Below are 18,290 nucleotides of genomic sequence, written 5' to 3'. Positions count from 1 at the left end.
AATTCCATGCAGGTTTGATAATAGTTTTTCTTAGCATATCTCCTCTTTCCCCAGCTAGGTTTGAGCCTTTTGGGATGTTGACCTCTCTCCTTTCTCCAGCAGTTGTCTCCCTCTTTTGTGGATTGACCGAGAATTGTATCGATGATTCAAATTTGTGACACCTTTGTATCCTTTGCGATTGTTTTTTCAGCATAATCATCATATATACATATACATATACATATACATATACATATACATATACATATACATATACATATACATATACATATACATATACATATACATATACATATATACACTCATATAATTTCATTATTACATCATCGCACTTGTTGATTCATTCCTGTAGTTTTAATTCTCTGTTATGGCGGTACTTTACCCCCATACGAGTTTGGTGTTTGTCCTCCCTCAATTGTAGAGTGTCAGCCCCTTAAGCAGAAAGACTCTAACCTTTCTCCTTTCCCCATTGAGTTAGTTTCTCGTGGATGATGATTATTTCAACTTCCTCCCCAGTTGATTCTCTGGATGGAACCACTCCCCTTGAGTTATATCCTCATTGGGTCGAGTCTTGATTGATTGTTTCTTTCTAGATCTTACCTAGATAGATGCTTTGTGTCCCTTAAGAATTTATTACCCAGTAACTGGTAATATTCTTCTTAGTTTATAGTTTGTTACTTATTGCCCAATACCCGGCAAAAAGCAACCCTTTTCACCCCAGCGGATTCATTTTTATGTTTCCCCAGGAAGTATATCCTTGATATGTTCATCCTACGATGACGAATATTTTCTTCCCCTGTTTGAGTTTATCCTTGATATGTTCATCCTAACTAATGACAGATACTCTCATCTTTGGTATTCTACCTAGTAAAAAGGTAGTTGTAATCCCTATTTCTCTCCAAAAGAGTTAATCCTTGATATGTTCATCTTAACTGATGACAGGTTTTCTTCTCTTTGTGGTCTTCTGCCCAGTAACCGACAGTTATAAATCCTGCTTTTTAGTCCCCTTGCAGAGCTTATCCTTGTTATGTTCACTTTAACCGGTGACGGATATTCTCTGTGTTGGTATTCTATCCAGTAATTGATAGATGTAATTCCTATCTTTTCCTCATAGAGTTTATCCTTGATATGTTCATCTTAACCGATGACGGATATCCTCCTTAACATATCCAGGTAAGTATATCCTTGATATGTTCATCTTAACCGATGACAGGTTTTCTTTCCTTTGAGTCTATCCTTGATATGTTCATCTTAATTATTGACGGATATTCTCATCTTTCCCCAACAAGGCTATTCTTACCCAGTAACCGGTATTAAATACTCCTTCCTGGCGATTCCCGGTGAATCACCTTTGATATGTTCATCCTAACCGATGACGGGTGTTCTCTCTATCAGATCTTTATTATCTCCTTACCCAGTAACTGGTAATGGATAATAAATTTTTGCTCCTCCTGTGTTGAAGTTTATTTCTTCCCCAGTTGAGTTGAGTGTGTATTTCCTTAGTGAAATCGCTTTTCCTGCATGATTCAGGTATGTCAGTTTTATCCTGATCTACTCGTTTCCCATGCAGAGGTTCTTTTGTCTCCCCGACTGAGTCTTTCCATTTTTTATGGAATTCCTCTAGTCTCCCAGCGGTTTTAAGTCGTATCCTAGCCTACGCATAACCCTTTTTATCCCCTCAGAGTCTCTGTCTCCCCAGTGAGTTTTCCTTACGGAATGCATTATGCTCCTGCGGACCTTCGGTCTCTCTGATTTCTTTTCCTTTGCGACAATATTTCCCTGCAGAGAATTCGCTTTTACATTCATATCATATGCATCATGAGGTCTCTTAGGGACCAAAATTTGTTTCTATATGTTGTTATTTAAGTCCATTCTACCAGTCGATATGAAGATTTTAACCTTCACCTCCTCAGTTAGAATGTCCTTAAATAGGGGCAGCTGTAAGACCCCAATTTTGACCCTAAGATCTCTCATGCAATTTCATCATATGCATTAGCATTGGGATCATACATTGGCATCCTCCTTACCCCTCTTTCATTGGGTTTGTTTTGGGAGAGATCACCAAGCACCATATGATTGTATCTTACTTGTATATTATCATTTTTACTAACCAAAATACCAAAAATATGTCTTTGTTTTTGCCTAACTCTTTTGTAGGTAGGGCATGATCCCCACTGATCTATCAAGTTCACATCTAGGGTTTAAGACCCTCAATACTAAGAGCACAACCAAGGAATGATACACAATGTCTCTAAGCATCATATATGAGTCCCACTGATCTTTACATGTTATTTTGATTAAGATTTCTTCAAGAATTTGGAGTTGGTTTTCCTTGGAAACCCTAGTTTGACTAGGTATCTTGAGTAACTTCTTCAACAAGCTTCTTCACCAATTGATCAAATTTCTCAAGGGACACTTCAAAATTCATCATCTTATGCATATATTATCTACCATGAGCCTAAAAAGTCAAGAGAGTTGCAAGTTAGCAAGTGGGTTGTTGGTGGTTGGCCAAATGAATTCATCTAATCAAAACTGGGTCTCCCTAGACCCTATCTCCTACACGTTTCTTCATATGTAAATGATTCCAAGAGAAACGTTACTCTAAATTACATTACAAACAACTTTCATGTTGAGGTCTAGAGCTAATTTTGCTTGGAAAGTCATATTCTATGTTGAAACATTATAGCTCATTTGGTCTAAACCCTAATTTGAAAGTCAACTTCCCAAGACCATAACTTGCTCAATTTTTATGAGATGAAAGATTTCCAAGTTTCAAAATAAAATTCAAGATGTCCACTTCAACTTTTATGTTTGGATTGAGAGCTGAATCAACTTTTATGAGCATGTGATATGAGGATACATTATAGGTCATTTTGGACCAATACCATTGAACAGGTGATTTTCCTCAACTTCAAAAATGCATAACTCACTCATTCTAAATCCAAATTATGTCAAATTGGTGACCATTTTGAATTTTCTTGAAAGAGATACAACTTTTATGAAGACACTTTTCTCATTTGGAGCTCACATAAAAAGTTAAGCAAGGTGGAATAATGAAGTATATGGCTTGACACTTAGAAATTTTTTCAACATGTTGAAATTTCCAAACTTCCACCTCAAAATTAACCATGATACAAGTTCCAAATGGAAACGTGTTAAACATAAGAGTTGTTCCTCTTGATCTAAGCTTTCCAAATAGTCCTAATTCATTCATTTGGATGAAGTTTGAGGGGTCTGCGTATGGTGTAAACACAACTGTATCAGTTGGCAAGATTCAAACTTCAAGTGATCACATAACTTTGCCTTGCCATTCAAGCTTCATTCTGACCTCAGGATAGTTGATTTTGGACTTAATTGAGTTGCTTCATGGGCCTGTACACGCCCATGCAAGCATGAAAATAGCATTGCTAAATTTGGACAAAATTTCAAGTGTGAAAATAATATTCCATTTTGCTATAAGTAGAGACCCTGTGTGCTCATTTTACAGGATTCTTGCTCGCTAGCTTTTCCTCCACTCTTTAAACCCTAACATTTGAAAGGAAAACCTGATAATTTTCATTTGAAAATTGAGTTTGAATCTCAGTGTTTGGAGATTCAAAAACTCCAGGATCCAAAGCTTTATACGAATCCTAAGCCACTTCTGCAAGCTATTGGAGCCAGACCAAACACGAATTGAAGCAAAAGAGATCATGTTTTGCACAACATTGACGGTATTTTCCAGATTTTTTCTTCTCTTAAATTCTCACTCAATTCTCATTAATTCTCTTGGATCTTTGGTTGTATGAAGTCCTACCAATGTAGGCAAGAAGATTGAGTTGCTTTGATGTCAAATCTAAGCAACTCAGTTGACACACCTCATGATATATTCCATTTTATCTTTCACATCATACCCTCCTTTTTCATTTAGGTCATGGTGATGATTGAACTAGTCCGGCCAGGGTCATCAGAGAAGATGATCAGCCTTTGGCTCCGGTAGTGATGTGGCACGGTTCAGAACCATTGATTTGGTTTAAAATGTTTTAATCATAAGCGTTCGTTTGGATGACCATTGTAATGGCGCGCTGACTAAAGACCATTGTAGATTGCGCATTTCAGACCACTTGATCTGCCACCTCAATTAATGAGGGAGTTCTAGTGGTCCATGTTTATTTATTTATTTTATTTTAGTTTTTATTCCTTTGATTTTCATTAATTCATATTAATTTTAATATTGATCCAAAAAATATGAGAGTTTCACCAAATTTTTTAAAATAAAATCCTTTTTCATATTGTGAATTAAAAATATTTTTTGGATCATCATTAATATTTTTCATGATTTAATTGATTTTGTGAATATTTTTAATTGTTTAAAAATACTTTTAAGTTTCCAAAAATTCTGATATTTTTTCTCCAAGGTCCTTTGACCTTGTTTGACCTATGATAAATCTCATGGCCATTTCTTTGGTGTTTTAATGAGGTTTTAGGAAATTGACCAACCATATTTAATTTGATGTATTATTTTTAGTATTTTTAATTGAATAAATGCCAAATAAATTGTGTAGAGCCATTTTGATTGACTTTGGAAGTTTGACTTGTGTTGTTGGGCCTTGGTCAAGGTTTATTTGACTTTGTTGAGTTAATATCATTGGATTTAGGGGATTGATGGAATGTACATTCCATCTCCCAAAATGAATGAATGATCTTAATTTGGTAAAAGTCCTCCTTTGTCCAATTTGAGTTTGATCCATTCCCCCTCCCCTCTTCATCTCATTCCCCTTCTTTATCCATTCATGTCATGGACTTATGATATCTCAATATCCTAAGACTAGTTGATTGCAAAATCAACATAAGTATGGATAAGATTAGGTCCCCCACTTTGCATATTCTTTTTGTGTGTGGTATATTTCATGAGCATAGTACATCATACTATGTCTCTAACATGCATTAACACCAAAATTCTATTGCCCGACCTCAAATAGTTGTGACTTCTACATAAGTCCAATTACGATTGCTTAACATAGCGCTAAATTTTTGACACAAAAGGCTTAGAATTCTAGTTAGTGAGATTGTAAGTCTCCCCTCTTTCATGGTATTGTATGGAAACTTGGCCTTTTTTCCTTCCTTTGGTAGATATCTTGGTTCAAGGATCCATGCTTGTGATAAGTGGGTTGAGTGTTCTCCAAAGAATGACTTGAACAAAAGAGCAAAAGAAAAAGCAATACTAACTTCTAACTCATTAACAACTAACATTTAATTTCAAGTCATTTACTTTTAATGCACTTTATTTTTAAGCCTTATTCATTTGCCATTATTCATACCATTCTAATTGTTTATGTTAATGTCATTTTCACTTTGTCCACTTGGACCATATTTTGTGATATATTTTGTTTGTGTTTGTTTGTGTGGTCTTTGACCATTAATGTACATAATAAGAACAAAAACCCTAAAAAATATCTTGTGTGGACTGTTGGTTTGATCTGAGACAATTGGACTTAGAATTTAGGCAACACCCCCTTTGCAAAGAACTTGGCCAATGCCAACTTTCATGTGACTAGGTGCTTGTAATTTGAGACATCATCTGATACATCATTGAAGATCCATTTGAGTTTATCTGCAACATGATCATTGTGAAGCTGTTACTTTGAACCTGTGACTTATGCATTGAAATTCATCTGCTACATGGGAAAATTTGAAGAAGATCATGGAGTTGCTAAGCTTGGATGTGGCTATCTCTATTTGATGCCTTGCTCTTCAAGTTTATATTTTGTGCATTGTTTATTGCTTGATTCTAATGTCCAAGGGAATTTGGGTTTCTATGTGACATTCTTGTCTATTGGATTGCAGCCCATAGGTCAGATCTTTTCAACTCTCAACTTTTAAATTTTTGCTTAGGATTAGTCTCTTCATCTCCTCCCCATTTCTTTAATTTCAAAATCTCTCTCCCCTTTTAAAAAAAAACTTATTTGCTTGTGCTTGTTTTCTAAACTTTGACCACTTTTGCAAACTAGAAACTTTGGCCTTATGCCATTGCATTTTCAAACTCATTTTCTTAATCAAATTTGTAAGTAAACTTAACCATACATGACTTAAAATTTTCAAAAGCCAAAAAAGAACTAACTCATTCAAACCATTTTAGGCCTTTGTGCCTTTCAAACTTAAATTTTTTTGTTAAAAGCAATGCATCCATTTTGAAATTTATACCACGAACTACGAGTCCAAAGGTCTTGTCAAACACAAAAATATAATTAATGAATTATTTTCTCATCCCCCCATTCTCTTTGTTTGCAAACATCATTTGTACAAAACACATATGCACACAAGAAAATGCTCCCTAGGAGTACCTAGGACACTTTGGGTGCTAACACCTTCCCTCTGTGTAACCAACCCCCTTACCTGTAATCTCTGGCATTTTATTAGTTTTGATTTGAAAACTTCTTATTGTGGGTTTTGTTCGTACTTTTCCCTTTTCCCTTGGAAATAATAAAAGTGCGATGGTGACTCTTGTTATTTGATGTCTTGCTTATCCATAGCTTGATGATCATGAATTTACCGCTACAGTTCTCAGTTTTTGGAGATTAAAGTTTTAACTTTGATCGGAGACCATAACAAACTTCTCAAATAAAGAGACAACCACATGTTAGAGAACGGGCCCATGTTAATTTTGATATGTTGAGTCACAACAAGCTTCTCTGTCAGGAATTGACTGAAAAGATTGCCACTTGGTGCGGAGATAAGGATTGATATTTCAGAAATAAACAATCTTCTCAAGTAAAGAGTTTTCCACTTGCTGTTGAGAAAAAGATTAATATTTTAGGAACAAACAAGGTTTTCGAATAAAGAGACTGCCACTTGTTTTTGAGAAAAATCTCAAAAAGGCTGCTGAAATGATACTTGTTGAGGAACTATATTCTTCCTTCATTGGACAAATCTTCTATGCTAAGGAAAATATGATCCAAAAAGGTGTAAGACATGTTTTCTTCACCATTTATGTTTCCATCCTGAAGAAGTCGAAAAATACTACAGGGGACCAAAGTACAATCCATGTATGAACTGGAGAAAAGAGATAAAAAATGACTCTACACAATGAGGATTGAACTCGACTGGGAATTTGTTCCATCTAGACAAATGAGCTATGGAGGAAAACTGAAGTACAATGCTTCCCACAAGGCATAAACTCAGTGGGGAAATAAAAGATAAACTCGGTTTTAGTAGGAAATGAATTAGAGACACCAAGGTCATGTGAATGAGCATGACTCTACCTTCGGCCATGCGTGGTAATTATTTATGCTGACGAAACACACACTGAATAAACTGGGAGACAAAAGTAAACAACAAACTGGATACTCAGCCAAATCTCAACGAGATGAAGACTCTACCACAATGCTTATCGTTTTCCATGTCTTCTAGGATAAAAGATCATTCATTGGGGATATAAGATCCGCTAGGGAAACTTGAAACCAAAAATCTTCAAGAGTCAAAATCTCTTTGAGGGTGTAGAAACGTTTGTTGGCTTTGTTATGGGAGAAACCCCAAATCAACATTGCAACAACAAAACTGGCTAGAGGAAAACCACTTTCTGACAGTAATTTCGTTGGAGAAAGTAAGATTATCAAACCAAGGACATGTTGGGGAACCCACATTTCACACTTCAAGACTTGATCCATCTCAAAAAACCACCGATGTTCCTTTTAGTTTTATTCAAAAATCAAAGGAAAACATTTTGTAATTTTCAAAAGCATTTTTAATATTAAACCTTTGTTTCAAAAACTATTATCGAAAATAAACAACGTTTTGTAAAAGAAAGAAATACATAAGAATTGAAATTAATTTGACAAAAAGTCAGGATTTTATTGATAGAATGGTAGTCCACCAAAGGCGTAACTCCATGGATTATTACAAAGTTTGGAAAATGGTAAATGGAAAGGCTACATTGAAATGCAATGACCATTATTCTCCCTAACAACTTTGAATTCTTGTAATTAAGCTTCTGTTGAGAGAGATTGAATTGAGACTTCCTGATCGATGATGATGCTTCTTCAAATGATCAAGCCTTGGTTGATACAGTTACTTGCCATAAAATACCAAACTTTTGCCTAGATTGCCCTTTTCAGGTGTTTAATCTACCAGGGTGAATTATTTTTGTTTATGTCTCAATTTTTTTTCCTGGAGTGCCCTTTCGGGTTTTCAGTCCACCGAGACGCTCATTTTTGGCTAAGTCACCCTTTCGGGTTTTCAACTTAGTGAGTTGTTCTTTTAATTATTTAGGCGAAGTATTTCTTGACTGCATCGACATTCACTGAACTGTGGAGCTCCTCACCATCCATAGTTGTAAGAACCAATGCACCTCTAGAGAAGGCTTTTTTGACAACATATGTGCCTTTATAATTGGGAGTCTACTTGCCTCGGGAATCATTATGGGGAGGCAATATCTTTCTGAGCACGAGGTCACCTTCTCTAAATTCACGAGGATGGACCTTCTTATCAAATGTGTTCTTCATCCTTTTTTGGTATAACTGACCATGACATAAGGCTCTCTATCCTTTTCTCTTCAATTAATTCCAACTAATCATATTTGTTTTGACATCATTCAACTTTGCCAACTTGGCTTCCATCAAGACACGCATTGATGGGATCTCAACTTCTATGGGGATTACTGCTTCCATGTCATAGACTAAGGAGAAAGGGGTTGCCCCTGTTGAAGTGCAAACAAACGTATGGTATCCATGCAAAGCCAAAGGAATCATTTCATGCCAATATTTGTAGGTTACAACCATCTTCTGCATGATTTTCTTGATATTCGCATTCGCTACTTCAACAACCTCGTCCATCTTGGGTCTGTAAGGTGAAGAATTGTGATGCTCAATATTGAAGCTTCCACATATTTATCTCATCATCTTGTTGTTCAGTTTTGAACCATTGTCAGTGATGATCTTGCTTGGGATAGTGTCCTGACAAATGATTTGATTCTTCATAAATCGGACTACAACTTATCTAGTCACATTAGCGTATGATGCTGCTTCGACCCATTTGGTGAAGTAATCAATAGACACCATAATGAAACGATGCCCGTTTGACACTTTAGGCTCAACCATGCCAATCATGTCAATTCCCCACATAGAGAATGACCACGGAGATGAAATAACATTTAGTAGAGTTGGAGGCACATGCACATTGTCTGCATAAATCTGACATTTATGACACTTCTTGATAAATTGACCGCAATCAGATTCCACTGTCAACTAATAGTAACCGACTCTAAGCATCTTTTAAGCCATAGAATGTCCATTGGCATGAGTACCGATGGACCCTTCATGAACTTCTTGCATTAACATGTCTACTTCGTGTCTATCCACGCATCTAAGCAGGACCATGTTATAGTTCCTTTTGTATAACACATCCCCATTAAGAGAGAAGTTGTATGCCAATCTTCTCAAGGTTTTCTTATCTTTGTCGGATTCCCTATATTCTTGATTCTAGAGGAAACTTTTTATCGTCTACTTCCTATTCTGCTGCAAACACATGAGCAGGTATATATAGACGTCTGATCATAATTTGAGGTGCTTCATTACGGAAATTGACCCGGTTCATGGAGGACAAGGTGGATAAAGCATCTTCCATTTGATTCTCCTCTCAAGGTATATGGTGGAAATTGACTTTATCAAGGAAATGCAACAACCTCCTATCATAATCTTTGTATGGAATCAAACCCATATGACGAGTTTACCATTCACCTTTGATCTGATTAATAACCAATGTTGAGTCTCCAAAGACATTGAGGATCTTAATCCTGAGATCAATAGCTTCTTCGAGGCCCAGGATGCATGCCTCATACTCCGCCATATTTTTTGTACAATCAAAACATATCCTTGTAGTAAAAGGAATATGAGAACCTCAAGGAGTGATTATAATAGCTCCAACTCCATGACCATATGCATTCGAAGCTCCATTAAAAACCAAACCCCATTGGGATCCAGGCTCTAGCTCTTCTTCGGACCCTGGCTCATCACAATCTTTAGCTCGAATGGCCATAACATCTTTATCTGGAAAGTTAAACTAGATAGGCTGATAGTCTTCAATCGGTTGATGACCCAAATAATCTGCTAACACACTTCCTTTTATAACTTTCTAAGTATGATATTTAATGTCATATTCTGATAGAAACATCTGCCAACGAGAAATCCTTCTTGTCAACGCAGGCTTCTCAAAAATATACTTGATAGGATCCATTTTGGATATCAATCAAGTAGTATGGTTCAAGTTATACTGCCAAAGACGTCGGGCAGCCCATGCCAAGGCATGGAAAGTTTTCTCGAGCAATGAATACCAGGATTCCCAATCCGTAAATTTCTTACTCAGGTAATAAATAGTGTTATGTTCCTACCTGTCCCGTCCTGTTGTCCGAGGACACAACCCGTCGGTCCTTCTAAGACTGTTAAATACATGATCAGAGGCTTCCCTTCCACTGGAGGGATCAAAATAGGAGGCTGAAGCAAGTAACCTTTGATATTATTAAAATCCTTATAAAAATGTTCATTCCTTAAAATGCTTTGATCTTTACGAAGAAATTTGAAGATTGGCTTGTAAGTAGCAGTCAAGTGAGAAATGAACTTGGAATTATAATTCAAACTTCCGAGAAATCCTCTGACTTGCTTTTCTGTTCTAGGTGCAGACATATCTCGAATAACCCTGACTTTATCTGGACCCACTTCTATACCTTTCTGACTGACGATGAAACCTAAAAGCTTCCCGGAACAAACACCAAAAGTGCATTTGTTTGGATTCAAACGGAGTTTGAATTTTCTCAAACGCTGGAGCAACTTCAATAAGTATTCCACATGATCTTCTTCAGTCTTAGACCCTACAATCATGTCATCCACATATACCACAATTTCCTTATGTATCATGTCATAGAATAGGGTAGTCATAACCCTCTAACGCGTAGCACCATTGTTCTTCAAGCAGGAGGGCATCACTCTGTAGCAAAATGTTTACCAAGGGGTGATAAACATTGTTTTTTCCATGTCCTCGAGTTCCATATTAATCTGATTATACCCGGAAAATCCACCCATAAATGAGAAAACATTGAACTTAGTTGTATTGTCTACTAACATGTCAATATATGGTAGAGGAAAATCATCTTTGGGACTTGCCTAATTCATATCTCTATAATCCATACACATTCTAACTTTTCCGGGTTTCTTTGGAACAGGAACAATATTGGTCACCCATTAAGGATAAATAGATGTGACAAGGAAACTTGCACCAATCCGTTTATGCACCTCTTCTCTAATCTTGACAGCCATATCAGAATGAGTTCTTCTTAACTTCTGTTTTATTGGAGGACATTCTGGTTTAAGCGGTAGTTGGTCTTCTACAATATCAGTATCCAATCCTGGCATATCTTGATAGGACCAAGCAAATACATCAACATACTCTTTCAACAGCTCAACCAACCTTCTCTTGACATCTTGACTAAGAAGTTCCCCAATTTTTACCGCTCTCTTATTCTCTTCAGAACCCAAGTTGATCATTTTGACATGCTCTTTATACGTCTGAATAGTCTTCTCCTTATGCTCAAGCAGCCGAGTAATATCTTATGGAATATCATTGTCTTCCTCGCGTTCTTCTTCCGCTTCATATACAGGGAATTCAAAGTTGGGAGAGGGTGTAGGGTTATTATTTTCAATCAGTTTATTATTCATTAATCTGCATATTAGTTATGCTTTGTTTTAGAAAACCGACAGATTTGAAAATGATATGCAAGAATTTAAATTGTTTTTAAACAGATTTTTTAGCTACCATTTTCCAGAAAAAAATGAAAAAAGAAAAACTCATTGGATAATAAAACGTATTTTATTAATGATCTTAAAATTTGAAACAAAGGTGCCCGAACAATGTCATTGTCACCTTGGGCAGAGAGAAAGGAGTTTGTTTGAAAAAACAAAACAAATTACTTTGACAAATGAACGACACTAGGAACACCCACAACAATCCAATTGTGACTAGTCTCTCTATGCGTCACTAAGCAAGGCCAGTGTGGATTTGAATCTCCTTCACTAACGACATCAACGTTTTAATCTCCAGGGTGAATGAAACCAGCATTGAGGAACACTTCTTGGATAGATATGATAACAACTTAATGCTTCAACGCTCGTCTAGTTGTATAGGGTGAGAATCCTAACCCAACTCTGTTCTTATTCTTAGGAAGCTCAACAATATGTCCCCAACCTTCTGCTTGACCGCTCTTCACAACCTACTATGCATCTTTTAATTAAGCAATAAATTCCTCACTCTTCTGAATAACATTGACTATATCAAGGGCTTAAAACTGAGTCCCAACAATTGCCTAATTTGCATCTATATATCGGAATGAAGACAAGTGATTGACCAATAAGGCTTGCTCACCATAAATGATTACTTGCTTATCATTCTTAACAAACTTGAGTTTCTGATGAAGAGTTTACGTTAGTTCCCCAACATCGTGTATCCATGGTCTTCCCAATAAACAACTATAGTCGGGTAAATATCCATCACCTGGAAAGTGACTTGGAAAACTTATGGACCTATAATCATTGAGAGATCCACTTTACCAATTATTTTCCTCTTAGAACCATCAAAAGCTTTGACCACCACCCTACTGTGCTTCATAGGAGTACCTTGATAAGCCAACTTAGACAAAGTTGCTTTTGTCATAACATTGAGCGAGAAACCTGTATCAACTAAAAAACTGGACATAGATAACTCTCAACACCTTATAGATATATGCAAAGCATAATTGTGTTTCCTTCCCTCTAACGGGATTTCGTCATCACTGAAACTCAAGACATTCCAGGATGTGATATTTCTCACTACACCATAAAATTGATACACTGTCACATCATGATTCTTATATGCTTGCTCTGACAACTTCATCAAATATTTCCAATGAGCCTCGAAATTCAGCAACAAATACAAAATCGATATTTTTGACGGGGTCTGAAGGAGTTGATATACCACCTTGTAATCACTTCTTATGATTAATCTTAGCAATTCTTCGACATCATCATTCTTCTTAGGTTCATTAGAGGGGCCAACAACCACAAGTTCTTGACTAACCATAACATGATCTTTGCTGTAGGTGTTTAATTGGCTGCATTATATGGTAAAACACTAATGTCTTGACTGATGTCTTGACATGTATGTGTGACTACATTGTAGTTACTGCAGGACTAGCTAACACAGGATTATTGAATGCTGTGACATTCATACCTGTCAACAGATACTAAGGAACAAAAGTTCTGTTAGAACTTAGTATTCATTTGTTGTCTGGTTATCAAGGAAGAACCAGACCTGGCATAAGGCCTACTGACTGAATGTCAAACTGGATGTTGTGACATTCATCATTGACAGCAGCTACTGAAGATTAGGCAGAGTGGTGTTCTGCTATACTTCAGCATATTACTTAGTTTGTTCTTCAAGAGAATAACAGAACTAACTTAAGGCCAAGTGTGTAAATGTTAAGTTGGACACTTTGACATTTATTAATGTAAGCTGTTACTGTAGTATGGTCATTTTGATCATGTACAGGTCAGCAAATTTGTACAGTCTGTTTTCTGGAAAAACAGACTCAGCATATGGACCTTGATGTCAAGCTGAATGTCGTGACATTCGTGCCTGACAGCATATGATAATTTGTAGGTTGTTCAGTTTTCTGTTTCAGCTTTTTCTCAGGCTATTCTTTAGGGATTCAACAGCTGAGAGAAAATCCAGGAAATCAACAACCAAGCTACATTCAATGAACCTAACAAATAGCCTATTTGTTAGCAACCTAAATGTTGAATTTGAGGGAACTTGTGTGACCTAAAATTCAGGAAAATACAAGTGCAAAAGCCCAGGTGCTGCAATATAAAAAGGAAGGCATTCCTTCATTCAGTCTCGGGGATTTTGAAGCGTGAAGAGTTAGTGTGTCCATCATACTTCACTGCTGTATTTTGTGAGTCTTGTATTAGACGTATCTTGTAAGCCAAGCCATTATCAAGTAGATGATTGCTTTGGCATAGGGTGTTCATTGAGTTGTAAGTGTTGTGTCACTCAAAGCTTTTAAGCGTGAGTGCTGTGTATCTTGATTTAAGCTGTGAAGCATAATCAAGAGTTGTTTTTGAAGTGTGACTTCAAAGTGTTTTTAATATCACTGAGGTGATTGAGGGGGAGTGAGTAGGAACTCTGATCTTAGGTTAAGATTGAAATTGCATTGGGTAGGGATTAAGTGATAAGTTGTAAACGGGTGAGTTTAGCTTTGAATTGATACTACTAATAGTGGATTTCCTCCCTGGCTTGGTAGCCCCCAGATGTAGGTCATGTTGGACTGAACTGGGTGAACAATTACTTGTGTTATTTACTGCACTTACTATTAAGTTCTGCATAATCCCTGTCTGTGCAGAATTGGATGTCATAACAACCAGTGTGACATCCAAAGTCTGATACTAGAATTTCAATTGGCATCAGAGCAGGCACCCTGCCTGTGAAGTTCTGGGTGAGATCTAGGGAAGTTACTTTCTAGTACCATGGACAAGGATTTAGGACACTCAAACAGACCACCCATGTTGGATGGATCTAATTATGATGACTGGAAGCCTCGCATGATAGCCTTCTTAAGGTCCCTAGACAGCAAAGTCTGGAGAGCTGTCAACAAGGGATGGGAACATCCAACGGGGACTGATGAAGATGGAGTCAGTGTGCAGATTCCCGAAGAAGATTGGGACAAGGAACAAGAGGCATTAGCTCTTGGAAACTCCAAAGCCTTGAATGCACTGTTCAATGGAATCACTAAGAACATCTTCAGGCTAGTGCACCATTGTGAACTAGCTAAGGAAGTTTGGGATACCCTCAAGGTAACTCATGAAGGTACTTCCAAGGTGAAGATGTCCAAACTTCAGATGTTGACAACCAAGTTTGAAAATCTGAGGATGAAAGAGGAGGAGACTATTCATGACTTTCACATGAATATTCTTGAAATTGCAAACACCTCTGGTGGACTAGGTGAGAAAATGACTGAAGAGAAACTTGTAAGAAAGATTCTCAGGTCCTTGCCTAAGAGGTTTGCTATGAAGGTCACTGCCATAGAGGAGGCTCAGGACATCAGCAATATGAAGGTAGATGAGCTCATTGGTTCTCTCCAAACCTTTGAAATGGGCTTAGGTGAGTATGCTGAGAAGAAGAAAAGCATAGCCTTTATATCAAATGCTGAAGAGGAGTCAGAAGAAGGATATACAGGAGGTAATGAAAGTATATCAGAAGCCTTAGCCATGCTTGGGAGGCAATTCAACAAGTTCATGAAGAAGATTGATCAAAGAGGTAGACCTAATGTCAAGAACATCCCGACTGACATTAAGAAAAGATCAACTTCTGAGGAGAAGTTCAACCATGGGAAGGGAATCCAGTGTCATGGCTGTGAAGGGTATGGACACGTCAGAGCTGAATGCCCTACTTACCTCAAATTGCAAAATAAGGGGCTAGCTATCACATGGTCTGAAGGAGATTCTGAAAGTGAATCTGAAGGAGAATCTGCCAAACATGTCACTGCACTAACCAGTGTGTGTGTCTCTGAAGATGACACAAGTGCAGATGAGCTGACATTTGATGAACTTGCTGCAGCATATAAGAAGCTGTGTACCACCAGTGCAGAAGTGCGTGCACAAGGAGAAAAGCAGAAGAAACTCATCAAGGAACTGGAAGATGAGAGACAGAAGCAACTGTCTGCCATAGAGGGGCTAAATGATGAGATAGCCCTGCTGACCTCCAAGCTGAACCAGATGACCAAATCCATCAGAATGATGAATAAGGGAACTGACACCTTGGAAGAAATTCTAAAGGTGGGACAGCAGTCTGGAACCAAATCTGGGCTAGGATTTGGAAAAAGAGCTGAACACAAACGCCCAAAGGCTAGAGTTCAGAAGTTCAAGCAGATGTCAAAGCCAATGTCTCAACATCGAGGAGCTAGGATGAATGATCATCAGAAGAGAATATACCAGAATTGGAGGTGTCACCACTGTGGCAGGCTTGGACATATAAAAGCCTTCTGCTACTGGATTCATGGCTTCCCTAACAGAGCCTCACATGTCAGACCTAAGCATAAAACACGTAAGCGATGTGTTCCCATTAAGAAGCAACAATGGTATGCTAGGATAGCACACACTGCCCTAAGGGCCTCTTCCAGAGAAGACTGGTACTTTGACAGTGGATGCTCAAGACATATGACTGGTATGGAAAATCTACTGGTAGACATTCAACCTCACACCACCAGCTATGTGACTTTTGGTGATGGTGCCAAAGGAAAAATCAGAGGTGTGGGCAAACTGGACTGTTCTGAAGTGCCAAAACTGAACAATGTGTTGTTAGTAAGAGGACTAACTGCAAACCTCATCAGCATAAGTCAGCTGTGTGATCAAGGTTTTCATGTTCAGTTTACTAAGGAGCTATGCATTGTGACAAATGGTGACAATCAGGAAGTCATGAGAGGAACCAGGTCCAAAGACAACTGCTACCTGTGGGAACCTGATCTCTCTAACTTTTCCACAACATGCTCCTCAGCCAAGGAAGAACAGGAGGTGAAGCTGTGGCATAGAAGACTTGGACATCTCCACTTACGGGGAATGAAGAAGATCATATCCAAGGAAGCAGTCAGAGGAATGCCAAAGCTTCTGATTGATGAAGGAAGAGTCTGTGGAGAATGCCAAGTGGGCAAGCAAACCAAGATGTCACACCCAAAGCTGGGACATTCCACAACCTCCAGAGTTCTGGAACTGCTGCACATGGACCTAATGGGACCTATGCAGGTTGAAAGTCTTGGTGGGAAGAAGTATGCCTACGTGGTGGTTGATGACCATTCCAGATACACGTGGATAAGCTTCATCAGAGAGAAGTCAGATACATTTGATGTCTTCAAAGATCTGTGCATAAGACTTCAAAGGGAAAAGGACAGTTGTGTGGTCCGGATTAGAAGTGATCATGGTACTGAATTCAAGAATTCCAAGTTTGATGAGTTTTGCTCATCTGAAGGAATAAGCCATGAGTTCTCCTCCCCTATAACTCCTCAGCAGAATGGAATAGTTGAAAGAAAAAATAGAACTATTCAAGAATCTGCCAGAGCAATGATTCATGCAAAGAAGCTCCCTATGCACTTTTGGGCTGAAGCAATGAATACCGCGTGCTATGTTCACAACAGAGTCACCTTGAGAAAAGGAACCTCCTCCACTCTGTATGAAATATGGAAGGGTAGAAAACCCACTGTGAAGTACTTTCATATTTTTGGAAGTAAATGCTACATTCTCACAGATCGTGAACAGAGAAGGAAGCTAGATCCCAAAAGTGATGAAGGCGTATTTCTGGGATACTCCACTAACAGCAGAGCCTATAGAGTGTTCAACTACAGGACCAATGTCCTGATGGAGTCGATAAATGTCATTGTGGATGATAAAGAGGAAGGAACCGATGTCATGGAGGATGTTGAAACATTCCTTGATAGTCCAACTGACAGTCCAGTCAAGCCTGAAGAAGTACAAGAACCTCCTCCTGAATGTGAAGTAGAAGCACCCACCAAAGTGCCATCTATCAGAATTCAGAAAGACCACCCTAAGGATCTTATCATAGGGGATCCCACCAGTGGTGTAACTACCAGGTCAAGAGGAATAATCTCAAATTCCTGCTTTGTTTCCAAGGTTGAACCAAAGAATGTGAAAGAAGCCCTGACTGATGAATACTGGATCATTGCCATGCAAGAGGAACTCGAGCAGTTCACAAGGCATGAAGTATGGGAGCTGGTTCCAAGACCTGAAGGGTCCAACATCATTGGTACCAAGTGGATCTACAAAAACAAATCTGATGAGAAAGGAGTAATTACTAGAAATAAAGCAAGACTAGTAGCTCAAGGATACACTCAAGTTGAAGGAGTAGACTTTGATGAGACATTTGCTCCTGTGGCTAGACTTGAGTCCATCAGATTGCTGTTGGGGGTAGCATGCATCCTGAAGTTTAAGCTATTCCAAATGGATGTGAAGAGTGCATTCTTGAATGGCTACCTGAATGAAGAAGTCTATGTGGAACAACCCAAAGGGTTCTGTGATCCTAACCAACCTGAGCATGTATACAAGTTGAAGAAAGCCTTGTATGGGTTGAAGCAAGCACCCAGAACTTGGTATGAAAGGTTAACTGAATTTCTGACCTCAAATGGATACAGAAAGGGTGGCATAGATAAAACCTTGTTTGTGAAGGATGAAGAAGGCAAAATCATGATAGCTCAAATCTATGTTGATGATATAGTCTTTGGTGGAATG

Source organism: Lathyrus oleraceus, chromosome 2 (assembly GCF_024323335.1).
Source record: "Lathyrus oleraceus cultivar Zhongwan6 chromosome 2, CAAS_Psat_ZW6_1.0, whole genome shotgun sequence".
Taxonomy (NCBI): Eukaryota; Viridiplantae; Streptophyta; class Magnoliopsida; order Fabales; family Fabaceae; genus Lathyrus; species Lathyrus oleraceus.
This window is presented reverse-complemented; position numbering follows the sequence as displayed.